Consider the following 21,244-nt stretch of genomic DNA (forward strand, 5'->3'; position numbering starts at 1 on the left):
AGCAGTGCCCTGAGACAGGAGGGGTGTGTGCCTATCACTAACAGCAGTGCCCTGAGACAGGAGGGGTGGGTACAGAGTGCTCCCAGCAGTGCCCTGAGACAGGAGGGGTAGGTGCAGTGTGCTCCCAGCAGTGCCCTGAGACAGGAGGGGTGTGTGCCTATCACTAACAGCAGTGCCCTGAGACAGGAGGGGTGGGTACAGTGTGCTCCCAGCAGTGCCCTGAGACAGGAGGGGTGTGTGCCTATCACTAACAGCAGTGCCCTGAGACAGGAGGGGTGGGTACAGAGTGCTCCCAGCAGTGCCCTGAGACAGGAGGGGTGGGTACAGTGTGCTCCCAGCAGTGCCCTGAGACAGGAGGGGTGTGTGCCTATCACTAACAGCAGTGCCCTGAGACAGGAGGGGTGGGTACAGAGTGCTCCCAGCAGTGCCCTGAGACAGGAGGGGTGGGTACAGTGTGCTCCCAGCAGTGCCCTGAGACAGGAGGGGTGTGTGCCTATCACTAACAGCAGTGCCCTGAGACAGGAGGGGTGGGTGTGATGCACAGTGTGAGCCTTGATCATTGATTGTGACATTGCCATCATTCCACCTGTGTACCCACTGTGGCACGTAGTGCTTTTTCCCCTCACCAGGGGATGATGTCCCTATGACAAAGGTGCAATGCGTTGGCTGCATGACATGCCGTGTTGTAACCAGCTAATTTGTACCCATATGTCTCTCTGTGACATGTGGCTGGTGTATTGATGTGGTGTCACTTGTTCTTCCTCACAGGTAGGCGCCACTGCCAAGGAGCAGATCTGGCTGACCGCCGTCAGTGCCGTGAGGCGTGTGGATGGTCGGAGGCGGAGCCTGCCCCAGGTGAGGAAACGCTGGCAGGATATCCGGTGCTGGACGCGGAGGATTGCACGGCTCCTGCTGGGGGACTCACCTGAGAGCCACAAGAACCGCGGCCGCCGCCGTCTGAGCCACCTCCACAGGCGTGTGCTGCCGGTGGTCTTTCCAGACCTGGAGAGGCGCTTACAGGCGATGCAGCAGCCGGAAGGGGGTAGGTACATGTGTGTTTGTTGTGTGTCACCGGCATTTGTAAGGGCACAGTAGCATGAATTCACTGGCAGGGTTTAAAGGTGCTGTGCAGATCCTGTTTGCCCCAGTATAGCGCTGTGCCCCTGCCACCCTTCCCCTCCTTGCAATGTGTTCCCTGGTCTGTGTGTAGTCACTCCTTCACAGGGTAATGTAGGCTGGCGCTTTGCCCACGGGAACAATGTCTGTAGCATCATGTGTGGGGGTGGTGTGTAACAGGTTGTGGGACATTGCCTGTGCACTGTCAAGTTCACTGCATGTGGGTTCCATATCAGTTGGCACTGATGCTGACTCCAGACATGGGAGTTGGTCTCTCATGTGTCATGCCTTACAGCGCGCATGTCCCATGTAGTGGCCTGTGACATGATGTGCATGAGTGTGCGATACACATAGTGCAGGGATGGTGACGTGTGTTGCAGTCATTACCATTCAGTAGCATGTAGTTGCGTGCCCACTACTGTCCCCTGGGGCACCTTTTCCTCAGTGGTGTATGTGTCATCATAAACGTGGCCACTGTCAGTGTCTACAGCGTAAGTTGTGCTCTCTGCCATTGTCCCCTGTCACCATGTATATAGACGTGCTATTTTGTACAGGTGTCCACTGTGCAGCCTGACCTGATTGTCCTTCTTCATACTCACAGTTGCCAGTGCCTGTGTGTCTTGCTATACTCATCTGAGGATGGGCACTGGTACCACATTATTTGTACAGGCGCACCTTGGCTGTTTGGCGTTCAATCTCGCTTTTTGCCTGCCCCTGTGTGTATCACCCAGACTATGAGATGTTGGTGCCACCTGTGTCTCAACAATTTGCCTCGTGTAGGGTCTTGTTGGGGCGGGCAATGCCTATGTGTTAAATCCTGATTACCACTTGCTGGGTCTGGGCAGTGTGTGATGTGTCTGGACACACACGCAATGTGCAGTGACAGAGTCATGTTGTGCATGTTTTCAGCATTACCTATGCAGCATGTGTCTCAAGTTCATGGATATGGTCCCTGGTCATCGGTATTTTCGCCAACGCTGTGTGGTGCAGATGCAGTGCTGGATTGTCCCCAGGGCCTGGGTGCTATGTCAGACTCCTTTTCCTGTGTTTAGCTATTGTCTCATGCTCTCCATGGTATTTCAGTGGCATGGTGGCTCAACCAACTGTGTGTTTCATGCCCTACATCGGTACCCTGTTCAGTAGATGTTAGGGATCTTCCTTTTCAGGCCATGCAATGTTACCTATGTGGATTGGACTCATGTGACAGATGTGTACAGATGTCTGATTATTTCTGTCTCTCAACCCTGCCCACAGCATCGTCGGGGGACACGGAGGGAGACATGGACACAGACCAGGCGGAGGGACCGAGCACCAGTGCCAGCCGTGACATCGGGTCTGGCACATCGAGTGGTACAGAGGCGGAGGAGAGTGTGGCCGAGGACCTGTCGACTGGCACATCAGACTACGAAGCTGACAGGTCCGGGGACGATGTCTCCGAGTGGGCGGAGGCTGCACCAGCAGCTGACAGCGAAACAACACCTCGCACCGCCCCCTCAGTTTCCACCAGCCGCCTCCCACTTGCTCGTGTCCCTTCCCAGCGTGCCCGGTCACAGCATGTCTCCTTCCTGCCAGGCACCGCACCCCCTGCCCCTGTCTCCACTGCTGCCGCCAATGCAGAGTCTGTGGACATCCAGCGGCAACTGCAGGTTGGTCAGGCTGCGATCCTTAATGTCCTCCATGCCCACGGCAAAACCCTCACCAACATCGAGGCTTTCTTGGAGGGCATTCATTCATCGCAGGCTGACCAACGCAACTTGCTGAGGTCCATCGACTCCACACTGACTGCAGCAGTGGGTCTCCTGCAGCGCGACCTCCCCCCACCTACCCCTGCCCCATCCACACTTCCCACTCCCATGCCTGTCACACGTACACCCAGACGTCGGCATGCACCCACATCAACGGACACGGGCACCACACCAGCAGGGAAGGTCCACCGCACTCCTCCTGACACGCACACACAGGGTGAGGTAGGCACACCCACTGGGTCGGGGGGCAAACGTGTGACACGCAGCCATAGTGGGAGTCCGCATTCCACCCAGTCCACTCCCTCCAAATCCCCTCCCCTCAGCTCTCCTGGCCACATCTCCCCCAAGGACACCTTCATGGCCGCTCTGTCCCTGAGCCCCACAGTTACACCACCACGCAAGCGGTCAAGGAGGTCCCCGGTCAGGGTGGTTGAGTCTCCCCCCCTGTCTCCACCCTCCCCCGGTGGCGCTGCGACCCATCCCTCTGACCCCCCCCCCCTCCTTGGGGCCTGAGGTCCCTTCGGGTGCAGGGGACTCCCTGGAGGACCTTGCAAAGGTGTGTAGTGCCATCCTGGCCTCCGCCTTTGGCACTGACCCACCCCCTGTGGTGGAGTCCTCCATCCCTGCACCCACAACGCCGCCCCTTTGCCCTGATGTCCCTGCGGTGCCTGTTGCTTCCCCCCCCCTGATGCCCTCACCAGTGTGGAAGACGATGCCATTTGACTGTGCAGGCAATGTAGGGGACACGCATCCCACTGTGTCCCCCATCCAGCTGAGAATCATTGACTGCCCTATGGGCTTTGTGAAGATTGAACTGCCTGCGATCCACGGACATTGTGCTCATGCTGAATAAAGCTTAATTTTGTTTTCATTATCACACTACTGCTATGCTGGTATTGGTGTTGGTGGGGCTGCTACATGGTTTTGGGTGGTGTGTAAGGGTTTGGGTGTGTGGGATGTGTAGTAGTGTACTGCTCATTGGTGGGACCCTGTGATCTGTGTGCCATCACAAGGTGTTGGCTAACTTTCTTTGTTCATGTAAGCAGTTACTGCATGGTGCACTTGTCCCAGGGTGTATTCCTTCCTCTGTGTACCCAGCTTTCTTCCCTGCAGGGTGTTCCCAATGTTTAGCGCAGAGCTGTGTCTACATGAGCTGTGTGTGTGACGGAGCCCTTCTACTTTGGACATGCATGCAGGGCCATGTCTCCACCTGCGACAATCGTGGCATCCTTGGTGATCACTGTACTTGTGTGTGGAGTCTGTTGACATGAGTTCATGGGGACATGTTCCCTTGTAGCCAGTATGCATGTGGATAATTCTGGCCTCACACACATGTGTTACACCCCTCCTGTATCAGGGCACTGCTGGGAGTGATGGGCACCCACCCCTCCTGTCTCAGGGCACTGCTGGGAGGACTCTGCACCCACCCCTCCTGTCTCAGGGCACTGCTGGGAGGACTCCACACCCACCCCTCCTGTCTCAGGGCACTGCTGGGAGGACTCCACACCCACCCCTCCTGTCTCAGGGCACTGCTGGGAGGACTCCACACCCACCCCTCCTGTCTCAGGGCACTGCTGGGTGGACTCTGCACACACACCTCCGATTTCAGGATATGTGCGCTTGGCACATACACGGTGGGGGTACGCACAATGCATTCGAGGTGAGGGTACGAGTCTACTGACACTGGTGTGGTGGGGGTACGCTCCGTACGTCCGCGGGTGTGGGTGCGGGTCGTACTTACACTGTTGGGCTGGGGGTACGCTCCTTGCATTCGCGGGTGGGGGTACGGGTCGAACTTACACTGTTGGGGTGGGGGTACGCTCCGTACGTCCGCGGGTGGGGGTACGGGTCGTACTGACACTGTTGGCATGGGGGGTACGCTCCTTGCATTCGCGGGTGGGGGTACGGGTTGTACTTACACTGTTGGGCTGGGGGGTACGCTCCTTGCATTTGCGGGTGGGGGTACGGGTCGAACTTACACTGTTGGGGTGGGGGTACGCTCCGTACGTCCGCGGGTGGGGGTACGGGTCGTACTTACACTGTTGGGCTGGGGGGTACGCTCCTTGCATTTGCGGGTGGGGGTACGGGTCGTACTTACACTGTTGGGCTGGGGGGTACGCTCCTTGCATTCGTGGGTGGGGGTTCGAGTCGTACTTACACTGTTGGCATGGGGGGTACGCTGCATGCATACGCGGGTGAGGGTACGGGTCGAACTTACACTGTTGGGGTGGGGGTACGCTCCATGCATACGCGGGTGGGGGTACGGGTCGTACTTACACTGTTGGGCTGGGGGGTACGCTCCTTGCATTCGTGGGTGGGGGTACGGGTCGTACTTACACTGTTGGGCTGGGGGGTACGCTCCTTGCATTCGCGGGTGGGGGTACGGGTCGTACTTACACTGTTGGGCTGGGGGGTACGCTCCTTGCATTTGCGGGTGGGGGTACGGGTCGTACTTACACTGTTGGGCTGGGGGGTACGCTCCTTGCATTCGTGGGTGGGGGTACGGGTCGTACTTACACTGTTGGGCTGGGGGTACGCTCCTTGCATTCGTGGGTGGGGGTTCGAGTCGTACTTACACTGTTGGCATGGGGGGTACGCTGCATGCATACGCGGGTGAGGGTACGGGTCGAACTTACACTGTTGGGGTGGGGGTACGCTCCATGCATACGCGGGTGGGGGTACGGGTCGTACTTACACTGTTGGGCTGGGGGGTACGCTCCTTGCATACGCGGGTGGGGGTACGGGTCGTACTTACACTGTTGGGCTGGGGGGTACGCTCCTTGCATTCGTGGGTGGGGGTACGGGTCGTACTTACACTGTTGGGCTGGGGGGTACGCTCCTTGCATTCGTGGGTGGGGGTACGGGTCGTACTTACACTGTTGGGCTGGGGGGTACACTCCTTGCATTCGCGGGTGGGGGTACGGGTCGTACTTACACTGTTGGGCTGGGGGGTACGCTCCTTGCATTTGCGGGTGGGGGTACGGGTCGTACTTACACTGTTGGGCTGGGGGGTACGCTCCTTGCATTCGTGGGTGGGGGTTCGAGTCGTACTTACACTGCTGGCATGGGGGGTACGCTGCATGCATACGCGGGTGAGGGTACGGGTCGAACTTACACTGTTGGGGTGGGGGTACGCTCCATGCATACGCGGGTGGGGGTACGGGTCGTACTTGCACTGTTGGGCTGGGGGGTACGCTCCTTGCATACGGGGTGGGGGTAGGGTCCGTACATATCCGTCCCCACGCTATGTGATGTTTGTGCGGCCCGTACCCAGGCCTTTGCCACGTGGGTGCGATCTGTCCCGCCATTGTTGGGGTGACGTGTGTGGGCGTGGTCCGACTGGTACCCACGCTCTTCAGGCGTGGGTACGGGACGTACCAGTCTGGTTGTGTTGCCGGTTCGCGTGGTGACGGACTTCCGTTGTGGCGGTCGCTGGCTTATCAGGACACGCCCCCACCCCCTCGTGGTGACCAGGGCATGGGAGTCAGGTATGTCCAGGCCATGTGTGGTGTGTGACTTATGTGGTTGTTTTGTGGCCTGCCCTGGTCGTGCCACCCCCACCCCACCCCACTTTCCCCCCTCCCTTAGTTATTCTGACCTTCTGCGGCGTCTGCGTCGTAACCTGTAGAGGAGGTGTACTGCTATGAGGGCAGGGATGACTCGTAGGTTCGGGTCCATGTCTGTCCGTCGCGTACTGGTCCTCCTTGTTCGCGTCGTCGTCTGTCCGTCGCGTACTGGTGGTCCTTGTTCGCGTCGTCCTGATTTCCCGGCAGTTTTTGGCTGCCGCAAAATATTCACCGTGCGGGGTGACGTCGGTGCGAATCGTGATTCCTGTGTCGTGAATGGCTGGCTGCGAGCGTCCCGACGTCAGGTCGGCGCTTTCCCGGATCGCATTGGTAGGTGTTTTTTGTTCGGTCGGGCTTTTTTACGAATCGTACGGTAATGGTGTACCCGTGCGAATCGTAATTCCTTGTTTGTAAAAATTGTCGACCGGGTACGCGTCGGGCGGAGATTATGCTCCGTCCGACGGTTCGTACCCGGTTTTTGCCGGATCGTGATAGGCACCCAAGTCTCTCGAACTGTATTGCACCACTTTTTCAAAACCTGCACTCCAGAACAAACTACACACTCAGCAGGGCACACAGAAAACTGCACTTCATTCTAACACTGTTCGGAACGTCACACAGATTATTGCAGTTGCAAGTCAAACACAACACCTCATAGCAATCCCATACTCACCAAAGAATCACCCTACCACACACAGGACACCACAATTTACAGGAATGTCAATGAACTACAAAACCACACACTTCACTAGATTTCTGCACACACACACAGCTCTGTACTACAGTTGTGCACAAACAACACTGCACTACTCTCCCACACACAACGGTGCACAAGAATATCACACGTTTACTCCACTAAAATCTCACAGAGCTGTGCGCTACAGTGTCATACACTGCACTACACTAAAATTCCACCCACATCGCTCTACACTACAGTCACACACAAACACAACACTGCATTACAATCTCACACACAGCACTGCACTGGAAAACCACACACAGCTTTGTATTACAAACTCCTCACAAACAACACTGTACTAGAATCCCACAGACTCCATTTCACGAATACACTGCTATGCACTACAATCCCTCACACTGCACTGCACTGGAATTCCACAAACCCAGCTGTGCACTTCAGTCCGATACAGATATCACAGTGCTACAATCCCTCACACTGCACTAGAATACACACACTCAGTTGTGCACTACAGTCTCATACAGATGTCGCCACACTCCACTCCCTCACACTGAGCTGCACTAGAATTCCACACACACCTGTGCACTACAGTCCCATAGAGATGTCACCACACTACCATCCCACACACTGCACTGCAGTAGAATTCCACACACACACCTTTGCACTACAGTCCAATTCAGATGTCGCTGCACTATCACCCCGTATCTTGCCCTAGAATTCCACACACATGGCCGTGTGCTACAGTCCCATACAGATGTTGCTGCACGACCACACCCACACTGCACGAGAATTCCACACACACACCTGTCTAATACAGTCCCATAAAGATGACGCCGCATTACCATACCGCATACTGCACTGCACTAGAATTACCCACACACGCACACACAGCTGTGCACTCCAGTCCCACACAGATGTCACTGAACTATCACCCCGGACCTTGCCCTAGAATTCCACACACATGACAGTGTGCTACAGTCCCATACAGATGTTGCTGCACTACCATCCCCCACACTGCACTAGAATTCCACACACACCTGTTCACTACATTCCCATACAGATGTCGCCGCACTATCATCCTGCACACTGCGCTGCACTAGAATCTCACACCCACCTGTGCACCACAGTCCCATACAGATGTCGCCGCACTATCATCCTGCACACTGCACTGCACTAGAATCTCACACCCACCTGTGCACCACAGTCCCATACAGATGTCGCCGCACTATCATCCTGCACACTGCACTGCACTAGAATCTCACACCCACCTGTGCACCACAGTCCCATACAGATGTCGCCGCACTGCACTGCACTAGAATCTCACACCCACCTGTGCACCACAGTCCCATACAGATGTCGCCGCACTATCATCCTGCACACTGCACTGCACTAGAATCTCACACCCACCTGTGCACCACAGTCCCATACAGATGTCGCCGCACTCCCTTCCCGCACACTGCACTTCACTAGAATACCTTCTGAAGCTTTGTTCTGGGTGGGTGAGGTGCCATTTCCAGCTGTTCTCTGACTCTGCATTTACTTACAGGAAATGTCTCCATTGCTCTCTGCTTCTGAGAGCAGCTTGTCCTGCCACTCACTTCGAAGAACCATGGGCTACACTCAGACTGGTCCACGCACCCTTTGTTTCTTTCAGTTTATATTTGAACACAGCCCATAATATCTCACGGTTACAGTATCACTGTGTGACCTTGTTACCTTGTGCACTTGTGGTAGAGAATCAAGGAGTCCTGGCAGTGGTGAGTGCACGGACATTGCAGGCGCTGTCCTCTGCGAATGTCTCGTGGTGGTCCTCGCTTTATCTCCACCTCTCACGCAGCTTCTCTGTGGGGATGTGTGCACTCTGTTACACCCAGACCATAATGCCACCCTGCAGCTCTCCAGCTCCCTTCAATGAACAGCACAAGCTATAGATACGAGTTTACTTAAAATGCTCACCCTTTGCGTGTTAGGTCTCGCTGAGCCCCAGCACTTGCGCTGGCTCGAAGAGACATTTTGTATGTGGGCTCCAAAAAGTGCTACCAGGCCAGCCTAGAGGTACAGTGCATGTGCGGGGGCGCGCGCGCCGTGCTTACTTTCACTTTTGCGACCGCACGGCCGCTTTGATCGCGATCACGGCCAACGCTTGTTTTTCATTACTACAAGCTTCCTGCGTCCCGCGGCCAATGCTTGTTTGGACTTGGACTGCCGAATTCCAGACTTAAGCTCATGTGCGCAGAGGTGCCAACATGTCGGAAGAAAATCGCTCTAGAAACTCGTCCCAGCGATCCGGTTACATTCTCTGCAGACCCGCAGGGCTGTGCCAAGCGATCTCCGTGCCCTCCTCACCGCCTCGCTCTGCCCAGCATTGACTTGTAATGTATTCTGGTAAGACTCCCCGGGCCCTTTTAGAAGCATTGTGCGCGTTCAGTTGTGTCTCGCGCCGACTTGTGTGGATTTAATCCTGCGTTTTCGAGAGAGCGCTTTGTGAATCGGATTTCCGCTCTCTACTAAATTGCTGACCTTAAAGACCTGGGTTTGAACCCGAGGTTAGGCACTTGGCAACGATAATGACAGACTTTAAACATCACTTTATATCCTTGTGTTTCAAAATGTAAATAATGCCTATCGTTATAAATCATCTATAAAGTGAAACGCCCCAATGACACAATTGCACATTTTCTTATCCTAATTTCTGCAACTCTTTCTGAAATATACCCCACACTCCAAACTTGTTTATGAACAGCACTTCAAGTCAGAAGTGCCCCTACTATAGTGGAAATGCCATTTGTAAAGTGCACGGATGGTATCCTTACAGCCAGGTCTGCAGATCTAGCCAGTACCCACCAATAACAAAATAATCCCCGATGCAACACAATCGGGTCCTTCGATTCAAGAACATTATTCTAACGTGTAATCCTAAAAAGGCCCCCAGATGGATTCTCTTTTATATATATCGCGAGCTTTGAAGTATTAACATTACATCTCATGCTCTCCAGGTTGTAGTACGCAATGTATAGTGCAGTTGCATTTGCAAATCATCATTGTACATCTACTATGTAATAAGATTTATATTTGTTACATTATTTTTTAAATGGTCAGTTTTTCGTCTGTAATGCCTTGTGGTTATCTGCTAATGGAATTTATGGCCTTTCCAGGTGCTGCCGCCCTGGATTAAACTAGTATCCTGTTACTAATTGATTTCCGCCCGGATTTTCTTTGAAATGCTTGTTGTAATTGAAAGCAGTCCCCAAAGAACCTTTTTCGTCACTGTTTTTGTCCTAGTTTATTAAATAATAATACACAGCAGAGCCGTGTGCCATGTTTTACAACAGCAGTAATGAAAATGTTGTCCTGAGCACAAAAATCAACTTGAAGAATGCCTGAAACTTCCCTCTCGCAGTTGTTTCAACACAAGGTACTCGCGGTATGCTATATGGCAGTTGTGCAATACGCCGCGCTCTCCATACAGGGGCTTAATTTCACCCGGTGTTTCACGGTATGCACCAAAACATATTAAAACATAAAAAAATATGGCTAATATGTATGATATGCTATAGGGCATTTATGCAGCGCGCCACTCTCTCCATACAGGGGGCTTAATAGCTGCATTCCACGTGTGATGTTAAGCACCGGCTTCTTGCTGCGCAGCGTTTTGCCTGCTTTTAAGAGATGACGCATTATATTGGCCAGGGTGATGTAGTAAGCGCTATATAAAACGCAACGTCATGGTGTTATATAACATTATGTAAGTCAGTCGTCACTGTCCCATTCATTCCCACCCAATGGCTTAGTAACCAGGACGCAGCGTGTGATGTTAACCACCGGCTTCTTGCTGCGCAGTGTTTCTGGTGCAAATAGTCCTTTTTGAATTGTTTACATTTAAATGTTTGAAAGCTGTGGAAATATGGATTTTTCTGGTCAGTTATGTCCCCTATCTTGGACCCCAACGGTTCTATGTGCATGTCACAAGTACATGTATGTTCTCTCCAGTTCCAGTTTCCAAAACGCAAACATATGTGCGTCCACCGTCAACATGTTCTCTGTCAGATCCGCCATCAATGGGCTGGATATTCGATTCTTAAGTATGAAAGGCCACCGACTTTATATGGCTAAGTTACTCTATTTTTACAGTTCAGGCAAGTAGGCCCGATTCTGTCCTCAAAGCCTTCCCTGCTCTCTGTCTCTGACAGCTTCAGCTTGAGCTCGCATCTGTATCCATGAACTTTGTCCTACTCCCTGTGCAGCTAACGGTGCCTGCCCCGGCCAGTTTTGACTGCCTGCCAAGAAGCTGTATTTCACCTTCGAATTATCTACTTTGCTCCTCAGCCGATGCATTCCTGTCCAGTGATTTAGGTAAACATTTCCTTTAGCTCACAAGCAAAGGACTCGGCCTTTCCGTCCTCCTGCAAGTAATTCATAGCCCTGTTGCCATGGAAAGTTTTCTGCCCCTCGCATCTCATATAGACACTTAGACGCTTGTACACGCACACAGTCAGTATAGAATAGATTCTGTCCGAGAGTCTCTTCTTGTGGATAACATAGTTCTCTAAACATAGGATGTTAGATATGATTTGGGATTAGGTTGACTTGACCCCCCAGACTTCTCGTCTCCACATGTAGAGCTAAATGTCAAGTCCCCTTCACCCCCTAGTTGCACGTCAATCACACGTCATGCTGCTGCGCGCGCATCTATGTTAAGTATTATCTTATAGATCCACCTATGTATTACATCATAGCCAATCATGTTCCTTTTTACTCATTATTACACCCATTTTCGGCTACGCACACCAAACGTCAATGTCCTTATCAATTGTTACGCCTACTGTATTCACTTCATTGTGATGTATGTATTATAAAAGTTACTGCTTGTCAATAAAGTATTGTACTTCACTTCCTGAACCCTCGTGGTGACGGAACCTGAAGGCCGCCACTCGAGTCGGCCATTTTGGAATAAAGACCATTCAGAAAATCTCTTATACCACGGATTCTGCCTCTTGTTATTTTGAGCTATTTTACTTTACTTTAGATTCCGTATGAAATTCAGTCAAGGTAAAAAAGAATATTTACCACATAATGGCGCCCGAACAGGGACACTTTCTCATCTCACGCGCCGGCGGTGCGTTGCAGGCCCGGTCTCCTGCCACAGCTGGACGGACCATAAACGCGTACCAGCAGGATTTCCTGTAAGCTCCCTCCGGTCAAGCGGGGGCGACTGAGGCTGCGATCAACCCAGACGAGGCGGTGAGAAGTGCGAAGTATCCCGACCAGAGCCTAGCTGAGAGAGCAAGATCCGAGGTATACAGAGGCCCACCAGGTTTTCGAAATCCCGATGTCCAGAAGGTCCGCTGTCCGCAGTCATCGAGTCCCGTTCATTCTCTGAGGCCTTCCGTTTCAAGGAGCTACTCGGTGAGTACCATCGCCGGGGAGGCGTGTTGACAGCACATAGGTTGTGCCGGTCAAGACGGATTTGGGTACACAAATCCGGTCTGCACTGTTTAGCAGTGTATATGTACTGTTTAGCAGTATATCAAGTATTCCGAAGTATTCAGTTATTGTCAAGAATTCAGCTTGGTGATTAGTTATGCAGACTGTCATCATCGTCGGTCATTTTTAAAATGTTTAATGTTTAATGTTTAAAGTGTTCAAATGTCTTGCATATTGTGGTATGAATGATTGTTCATTGTTCACCGTTCATTATTGTGTTTTTCGTATTAAGTAAATTCAAGAGTAAGTATCAAATCAGTTGTCAAGATGCCGCTCTTCTCGAAGTTAAGACAGATTACTACCAGAAAAGGGGTGCTTGAAGAAGCAGTTCCTATCCCTCCTAGGGACACTCCAGGGCATTTTATGTATCACAAGCATGGCTTAGATGCCATATTATTTCTTGATTTATGGGTAGACTATACCAAGGGATTACCAGAAAGTCAGAGATGGCCCACAGCAGGGACCTGGGATGCAGAGTGCATCATGAAAGTCGAGGAAGAGTTATGGAAAAGGAAAGTCAGACAGTCACAGAAAGACGCCGTTGAATTATGGCGTAAAGAATCTCATAGACGTACAGAAAAAGCACGTAGACAAAAGGAGAAGAGTAAAGAGAGTTCAAAGGAAGTTCAAGAAAATATATTAATTGAGGAAGGTATCCGAGTGAAATCAGAACAAGTAGATAGACAAAGAAACGCTCTTATGAGTGGTATGTACCCCCTCCTAGCCGAAGGACTACCTAAGGCTGTTCCAGAGATGCCAAAAGACTTGCCACCCCCATTATTTCCAATTAGGGTACATCCAAAAGGGCATCCCAGAACCGCAGAAGATGTGTTTCTTTCCTCATATCTAGACGACGCAGCTCCCGAGTATGCTAACCCCACACCACATAGACCGTCTGGCGGAGGGGTTCAACGTCAGGATCAGGTATCTGTCCCCGTGCAACAACAAGTCCCAACACGAGCTCCGGCAAGCACATCTGTTTCCGCATCTGTCCCCGCAATCGATTCTACAGTGGTATCGACACCTATAGTTGCTGTATCACGTTCGACGAATCCATTCACACCCGACGCCCCTGAAGGGGCCACGGGAGGTGCAAGCAATACTTTTACGCCACCTAGAATAAATAAACTTGTTTTTCAAGAATCAGCGCATTCACGTACACCCAAGTTCGTAAGTGAACGTACGCTTAAGGAACTCCTTATAGATTGTAGATATGACCCGGTGGTCGGTAAAGAGGACGAAATGGTCCTGGCATCCTTACGTATCAGACGAGCTGCAGAGTATTTAGCGAGGTTACCAGGAATGATTACGCATCTAGATAAAATATATCATTTTGTCCAAACAGGGCGAGACCCAGAATGTATTAACAGAGCTATGGAATTCCAGAAAGTAGAGATACAGGGGGAACTGTTACGTTTCCTCATAAACTGTGTGATCAGAAATCAAGACCGACCGGGGGTAGACCCGAATACAATGCTTATTCTTACAAGATGGAGCCAGAATATATCAGAAGGGAGACACGATAAGAAAAACTGTATAATAACCATGTGCCGAAAAATCCGTAGAGAAATAGAACGTATTCACGAAGAAAGATTGGAAACAGACGAGTTCGAGCAAGATGAAGTATCCGAATCAGGGAATTCCGCAAGACAGTCAGAAACCATAGCATACGTAGGCAGAGGAAGATCCTGTGATAATACTAGATACTTTTCTGATCCCATACACTCAGAATGTCCAAATAATAGCAGAACGTATCCGACGCCTATAATAAATTTAAAGTCTCCTGAACATTTGTTCCAAGCCGCAGATAAACTACTACGAGAACGAAGGGGTTACCACCTCCTCGATTCCATGGATGAGCAAGAATTAGCCAGATCAGCTGTTCACTGGATTGACAGTCCTGAAAAATACGGTGATGAGACCGTAGCACACACGTTTTTTAACCTTAGTACAGATGAACAACGTTTAGCTGGAATCTATATGATTCAGCAGCTTCTTATACTATATAAGAGCCAACATGCTGACCCTGGTCTTTTACCTGATATATTAACGGAACTACTCACGAACAGATGGAGAGGTTCTAGTAACAAGTTAATTAAAGAAATATTAGTGTCACGTAAACAGTATGTCCTTTTTGTAAATCCGGATTCTTTCTCGCTGCCCCGCAGAGAAAGAACGCCGTATTATATGGATAGACAAAATCCCTTACGAGAAGTGCACCCAATAAAAGGCGAAGACAATGAGTTTCACCGTGTATTTGTATACACACCCATATCAAAAATTGAATTGTTAGAAATGAAGAAAGTAGTACCAAGTCATGACAAAGACCCAGCGGGTTTCCACCGAGAAATTAAGGACATGTTGCTGATGGGAGAGTATACCTATCCTGATATTATGACGATATTAAAGGTGCTCTTACCTGCTGGTATTTATGAAAAACTGAAAGAAAAAGAGTGGGAAGTGGGAGACCAAAAGATAGATTGGACAGCATTAGAAACGGAAGAAAAGGCCCGAGCTGCAGGTTCAGGGCTCGGGGATAAAGTCAAAGCATTACCAGGTTTACTAGTACAAGTACTGCCACGTTTATTAACTACGAAAAAGGAAGATTGGGGTGCAATCACGGCCTGTAAACAAAAGCATGATGAAGACACAAGTGACTATTATGCCCGATTTGAAAAATGTTTTGGAATAAATAGTGGTATAAAAACAAGTAGTGAGTCGTATCCACATTTATTTGTGACAAAATTAGTAGAAAATGCTTTACCTCCAGTAAAGAATAGAATATTGAAATTCGAGAGTACCTGGCAAAGTAACACTCCGTCACAAATGCTACAAATGTTACAGTATCATCACAATAGAATTAGAGATGAACAAGAACACGAACAAAGACGTATGAAAGATACAAAAATGAAAATGCTAGTGTCTCAGACAGTACCGGCTGAAGGACATAAAAAGGGTACGACACAGTCCGATTCACCAGGACCGGTAAAAGGAACATGCAATTATTGCAAAAAGCCAGGTCATTACGTACACGATTGTCCAGTTCTAAAAACATAATATCGCCATAGGTAAAACACAAGAAAGATCACGGCCACATAGACAAGATCAGAATGAACAAGGAGCTATGCCGCATTCCCAGGCCATGCCAGCCGCACAACAGCCAATACAGTTTGTGCCAGCTGCACCACCGTTGCCTGTTACTGCCACACAAACCACAACACGACAAATGTATCAGACTGCACAGTATGAATATCCTGAGTATCAGCGTTACGCATGAACCAGCCTAGAGAGGGAAGTTGACTTACCGCTTATCGAGATTCCTGTAGATCAAGAAGGACCTTATGTACATAGTGAATTATTAGGTCAAGATAGAAAATTCTTACTCGATACAGGGGCAAGTCGAACAACTATAAAACGTAGTGAAGTTCCAGGGGCACCCCTCTCAGGCTCTCAAAATGTTTCCCTTGGTTTTTCAGGAAAACCTATTGTTAATGAAGTATCACAGCCTCTTCCACTTTCGATAGGACCTTTGACACGAACCACAGATTTATTGCTTACTAAATCATGCCCAGAAAATCTGTTAGGAATTAAAACTCTGAAAGCCCTAGGAGCCATAATATGTTGTTCTCCGGAAGGAGTAAGATTGTTTTTACGTGATTTTAAAGGTCACTATGTATCTAGAGACATGGATCCCCGACTACAGACTTTACCAGCACATCTATGGGCACAAGGCCCTACTGATGTTGGTTGCATGAACATTACACCATACCGAGTTACACTCAAGGCAGGAGTGGTATTACCACGAATGCGACAATACAAGTTACCGCAAGATGCTGTAGTGGCTTTGTTGAAAATCATTGATGAGCTAATTGCCCAAGGAGTAGTTGTAGAAACAGACTCCAATGTATGTAATTCGCCGATAATTCCGATTCTTAAACGAACTGACCCTACTGCTCCGCCAGTATACCGATTGGTTATTGATTTGCGTGAACTAAACAAGTGCATTGTGCCACAATTTCCTGTGGTTCCCGATATATCATCATTATTGACAGCAATTGATTCCGAAGCAACATTCTTTACTGTAATTGATCTCAAGAATGCCTTCTTCAGCGTCCCAATAGATCCGGAAAGCCAATATTTGTTCGGATTCAGTTTAAATGGGCGCAGCTTTAAATTCTCACGCGCTCCCCAAGGATTTACAGAAAGCCCCAGCATCTACAGCCAAGCACTGAAACGAGAACTTGACAGTATCCACATGCCAGTCAACACTGCACTGTTTCAATATGTCGATGATCTGCTGATCACCGCGAGAAGCGAACCTGAATGTGAAAAGGCTTCTCTGACAGTTTTACATTTTCTAGCCGACAAGGGGCACAAAGTGTCTCCTTCTAAGCTGCAATTCTGTGTCCAGCGAGTTATTTATCTTGGTCACTCGCTGTCCAAGGAGGGAAGGCAGCTTACACCAGATCGCATCCAGTTAATTGCTAACATGTCAATACCCCAGACACAAAAGGAGGTGCGGGCTTTCATAGGCCTCACTTCATATTGTAGGCAGTGGATCCCTCAGTACGCATTTCTAGCAAAATCTCTCATTCAGTTAACCACACAGGAGGCAGCCACATCGACTGTTCTCCCTTGGACTCAGGAACATACACAAGCTTTTGAAAGCCTAAAGGAAGCTTTATGCCAAGCACCTGTTTTAGCAACACCATGTTATAGCAAACATTTTACACTCTTCGTTACAGAACGCGAAGGTACTGCTTTGTCAGTACTCACTCAGGATCAAGCAGGATCACGCAAGCCATGTGCTTATTTTTCCAGTACATTAGATCCCGTAGCTCAGGCTTTGCCCGCGTGCCTGAAATCAGTGGCAGCAACAGCTTTAGCAATCAGACAAAGCGATGCCATAGTGTTAGGACATCCATTGACAGTACAAGTACCACATGCAGTAGAAGTTCTTGTGAACCGAACACAGACACAACACTTGACCATAGCAAGACTTACCGGTTATGAACTGACATTGTTTCAGCCACACATAGAGATCCGACGGTGTAATACATTGAATCCTGCTACACTAGTACCTGTAATTGGAACAGACCCACTAGCTCATGATTGTGTTGAAATTATTGAAATAAAGACGAAACCTAGACAAGACTTGACAGACGTTCCATTGTTAGATCCAGACCTGACGTTGTATGTAGACGGATCATGCATGAGAGCAAGTACAGGAGACTTAGTGGCCGCGTATGCAGTCACAACAGACACTGAAGTTATTGAGACAAATTGTATAGATACTTTGTCAGCCCAAGCAGCAGAACTTATTGCTCTAACACAAGCCTGTATTCAAGCCACGAATAAAAAAGTCAACATATACACTGATTCACGTTATGCATTCGGAGTTGTACACGACTTCGGCGTGCTGTGGCGAGAGAGAGGTTATTTAACCTCCCATGGTGCCCACATTCAGCACGGAACCCTCATTCATGCCTTGTTAGACGCAATACATCTACCAACTGCCATATCGATTATGAAATGTAAAGCACACACGAAGGTTACTGATATCATTTCTCAAGGCAATGATTTAGCTGACAGAACAGCTAAACAGACTGCTCAGAATCGCACATTAGACATGACAAAGCCAATAGTTCAGACACCAACACAGTGTATGACAATTAAGGATCCCGCACTTGACGTGATGGACATACAGACACATGCTACTGCAGAAGAATTAAAGAAATGGACTGAACTAGGAGGGATCCAGACAGATCAGGGATGGATGACGAAGGAGAAATCTGTATGGTTTCTTCCTGACTCTATGGTCCAAGCCATTATAGCTACAATTCACAGCCCAGCGCATTTAGGAGAGAAAGCTATGCTAGATAGCATTCAACACATTTGGTTCAACAAACATTTACGAGCAGCAGCTAAACAAAAGGTCCGTACCTGTATGATATGTTGTCAGTTCAACCCGGGAAAAAGTGTTCCCGTAGAACAGGGTGGATTCCAGACTCCTGATCATCCTTTTGAAGTGCTCCAAATGGATTATATCCAGATGGAACGATGTCGAGGATTCAAATATGTTCTGGTAGTTGTCTGCGCTCTCTCCCGATGGACTGAGGCGTACCCAGTATCAGATTACACGGCCCCGACTACTGCCAAACAGTTAGTTCGAGAATTCTTCCCACGGTACGGTTTACCACGTGTTGTATATTCAGATAACGGCCAGCCTTTCTCATCCGAATTAATGAAACATGTCTCACTTTTGTTGGGATATCAGTGGAAATTCCACTGTGTCCGACACCCCGAGGCAGCAGGTCTCGTGGAACGACATAATCAAATTTTGAAAATCAGATTGTCTAAAATATGTAAGGAGAAAGGTGTTGACTGGATAGTAGCATTACCAGTTGCACTATTTTACATAAGAATGGTAGCACACTCTCGAACAGGGCTATCCCCGTATGAGGTGATCTTCGGAAGACCACCAAATATGTGGGGGACGCCTATACCACGTAAAATAACTGATGTTAATTGTAATATGCTGACAGATTACTTGGCTTCCTTGATGTCTGCACTACAATCTTGTCGTTCACAGGTAGCTGCAGCTTTTCCTGACAACACTGAGGTGAAACCCCATGACGTTGCTCCGGGGGATCTGGTGTTTGTGAGGAATTTCGATCGGAAAACCCAATTGGAGCCCAGGTGGAAAACACCGAAGTCCTGCTGACCACAAGAACAGCCGTGAAAGTGGAGGGCCGCAAAGGATGGATACATTCCAGCCACATTAAGAAATTTCATGGACTATCCTCGGATATAGACACTGTGCCCTGCACTCCCTCACAGACTGATTCAAAACTTCCTTTTGTTGAACAGAATGACTCTCAGTGCTATAAATTAAAGCTTAGGCCCAAACAGTCGAGCAATTTGATTGTTTAAGTCCTCTCCAAGGTGAAGCGGTTGAATTGTCTCCGACATGTATCCCTTGGACCTGAGTAGAGAAAATACCCGAGAAATGTTGAAACGACAGGCGTATTGTAAATCACTGCGTAGCTACTGTGTGAGGACATTATTAATTTTGTTTTTATTGAGTGTTTTAATAATCATTACGAGTGTGATTTTGCACATATATCATCCTATTTCTAGACATGTTTATAATATTACCGCTGAACATTCTTTTAGTGACCTACCGCCACATGAGTTATCTTATAGACTTGCGCTGCGCAATAACACTTTCATTAGTATGTTACATCATTCCCATCAGACTAGTAATGCCACCAATTGTTGGGTGTGTGGCCGACTCCCTCCCTATCAGAATAACAAAGGAGTTCTGCCTTTCTTTCCACATCCGTTCACACACAATGGCTCCTGTGGAGCATGGTTTAGCTTACTAAATTCCATAGACCCAGACACAGCAGTTTATCAACAACATTGGATATGGGGAAATCTGAATCTAGTTTTATTCAAAGTCTGTCATCCTAATAAGGAGGGTCGCCCCAGTAGAACAGGAACTGATCTAGAAAATGAAGTGTATAAATTAGGTAATTTTACACCTAATCTTATGATTCTGAATGTCAAATCCGAAGTTGAACTAATTCTGCCCACTATGTCAGTATTTCCAGTTAAGGGTGAATTATGTATAAGAAAAGTTGGTTCCATACATATGGGCCATAGCCAATGCGTTACTACAATAGAATATAGTGATCAAGGTAAATCGTCATTTAGAGCTTCTCGCCATTCTTACTTTATATGTGGTCAGACGGCATATATGCTTCTGCCTCTAGATTGGGATGGTACCTGTTACATAGCATTCCTTTTACCACCTGTTTTCCTAGCTCCCCCTGATTATTATCGGAATGTTCATTTAGTACACAATAGAGAGCGAAGAGATCTCCCAGTTGTCGATTATACTGAGACGGCATGGGACAAGTATGTAGATTTCAATAAAGGTATCTTTCCCTATATAGGTACAATATCAAATAGTAAGCTGATACGCAGACTCACCAAGACTCTTGAAGCTGTAGTAAACGAGACTATAGCCGCCCTAGGCAATCTGACAGAGGAACAATCAGTGATGAGAATTGTTGTTCTCCAGAATCGTCTTGTCCTTGACGTCATCCTGGCCGATAGGGGCGGAGCTTGCAGGGTCATCGGATCCAGCTGCTGCATATTCATACCAGAAAATTCGCCATCTGTATATAAAGCTATAACACGCCTTCATAAGATTGTGAGCCAGATACACGAAAATCCAGGCACTTGGACGTGGTCCGGGTGGTTTTGGAGTGTGATATCAGCCTGGGGATGGAGAGTTCTATCCTTCCTAGGTATTGGCCTTCTTATGCTCTTCTGTTGTTGTTTATGCCTGCAATGTGGACCAGCGATTTGTGGTCTGTGTGCCACATCATGCATTCCATATCAAGGTTCTCGTTCAAGATCCCGGAAGAAGAAAGAAGAACAAATGATGCTATATGAACAGATCAATGGATTGATGAAGATTGATATCTCGTGAAGGGCAAGAAGGGGACAAGGAGGGAATGTGGAAATATGGATTTTTCTGGTCAGTTATGTCCCCTATCTTGGACCCCAACGGTTCTATGTGCATGTCACAAGTACATGTATGTTCTCTCCAGTTCCAGTTTCCA

Source organism: Triturus cristatus, chromosome 9 (assembly GCF_964204655.1).
Source record: "Triturus cristatus chromosome 9, aTriCri1.1, whole genome shotgun sequence".
Taxonomy (NCBI): domain Eukaryota; kingdom Metazoa; phylum Chordata; class Amphibia; order Caudata; family Salamandridae; genus Triturus; species Triturus cristatus.